This window comes from Culex pipiens, chromosome 2, assembly GCF_016801865.2.
Source record: "Culex pipiens pallens isolate TS chromosome 2, TS_CPP_V2, whole genome shotgun sequence".
NCBI lineage: Eukaryota > Metazoa > Arthropoda > Insecta > Diptera > Culicidae > Culex > Culex pipiens.
Genome location: NC_068938.1, coordinates 38,942,555 through 38,944,883, shown reverse-complemented (window position 1 = coordinate 38,944,883; position 2,329 = coordinate 38,942,555).

The window sequence follows — 2,329 nt, the reverse complement described above, 5'->3', positions numbered from 1 at the left end:
CAAGTATCAAATGAGTTTGAGGCGAGATAATTTAGTACATCTTAATTGGACTAATAAATGTTATGAAAAATAGATTTGTCCACAAGTGGACGGAGATGGAAACATTATCTATGTTGACTGCTTCTTTAAAAAAATGTTGAAGCAGTTGCTGTGGCAGTATTATAAATACATGCAAAAATCTAGTACAAAAGCCGTGTTAGATGAAAATACAATATTCATTAGTCATAATTGACGTAGCATTTAATCGAGGATTTTACTCTCACCTCGTAGCTTTTTTCTTTTGTACACAAATATCCGACCATAAATCAGATTTATTAAAAGTTATGCTTTAGTTTTGGACAACCGAAGAAATAAATTGGATTCAATTAATTTTTATTCTTCAAAATTTGAAATGCCTCTTCAGTGATTTATGTTGCATTTTCCTAAATTAAAAAGGTAATGATTTTTTATGGTATTGGGAGAAAATAACATTGACAAATTTTATTATAATCAATATAATTTAAACGAATTTGAATAAACTTAAATTTAATTAAAACGAGATTCGAATAAACTTAAATTTAATTCAATTTTAGTTAATTCGAATTCGTTTTAAAACATATTGATTATAATTAAATTTGTCAATGTTGTTTTCTTTCAACACAATAAAAAATCATTGATTTTCCATCCATATAAAATGATTTGATTTTGCATTGAAAAATGCAATGAGAAAGGAAAGGGTCCCACATCCTTGGTACAATGCTATGTCATGCTTAAGGCTACCAACTCTTGCTGAGCAAAAATCCGTACACTATGCCGATATGACAGCATGGTATAACAAAACTGTCAAGGAATTATTTATATAAATTAAATTAAATTAAATTTGAGAATTAAAAATTTAAAACTGTGTCGTTTTTACAGCTAACAAATTTCACAAAATGCTATCAGAGTGCTTATGACTTGCACGTTTAAAAGTATTCATACAATAAACCGTGATTTGAATCAACACATTATGTTCTTATTTTTTTGTTAAAAGTTTACGAAATGTCAAGTTTGCTTTAACGAATAATATCGTTCTAAGTGTTTTAACGAACATATATCCAAAAATATTGAAAAGGTCCTATAACATGTTAAACACAAAAGTTTATAGGACTTTTAAAAAAACTCTAGATTTGTTAATTCAAATGTTCAAAGGTTTTCACAAGTTTTAGATGGCCTTTGGATCTTTTAATGGATAAATATATTTAGTAAGGAATTTCTAAAAGAACAATTCGAGATTTTTTTAAAAGGTTTTATCAACATATGAAAGACAATAGTTTATAGGACCTTTTAAAAAAACTCTAGACTTATTGATAATCAAGTTTAAATTGAGGAAAACCCGGAAAACTCTCCCTTTTCAAATCAAACTCACAGTAAAATATAAATAAAAATGTCTAGTTAACAAAAGCTTTGACCAAATAAAAAAAAAGCAATCCAATGTTTAAAAAGTTGTTAAAATTCCGTAAAAATCCGTAGTATGCGAAAAATTCCCTACAAAAATTCCGGCCTGTTAAAAATCCGCAATAAGGGTCGAAAATCCGTATGGTAAGGAAAAAATCCGTACAGTTGGTAGCCTTAGTCATGCTATGTCATTTGTGAATGGCGTTTAACAGCTATTTTTTTTATAAATATATGATTATGTGTTTTAAATGAATCAAAAATCAGACCAAAAGCATATTTTTCACATAAGAGATCTGTTGACCTACCATCATTAAATACTTAGGGAATATTGAGCTGTTGTTCTTTATTTACCATTTATTTTGTTTTTATTTAACTCAGAAGTTTTCAAACCAAATCAATTTAAATAGAAATACACAATTAGTAGGGTTAGTGAATTTTTACGATTTCGCGGACAGCGTGAAATTTTGAAATGTCCGTGAAATCCCGTGAAATTCAATAATCTAAAAAAAGCTAAGATAAAATCGTATTATAAACTATTCGAACACATGAAGATTCAAATAAAATAATCAAAAGGAAAGTAAAAATTAATTTATTTTACATGTTGTAACTTTATTAAGATACTAAGAACAATAATAATGCCGAGTCATCAAGTCATCCCAAAAAGCGAAAGGCAAGATGTTTAATCTCTATGACCAATGTTTAATTTAAAAGTTTTTTAATGATTTTTTTTTCTTTAATTGACTGAAAAGGATAATATGATTTTTTTTTAAAGATTGGTCAGTTTTTTTCAAACAGGATATTTTTTTTAACTGTCGAAAAATAGCAAACATTCTAGTAAAACTAATAACTAGTAGATCAGGTTGATATTACATCCAAATTCCATTGAATGGGATAAATAAGTAAATCATAGATT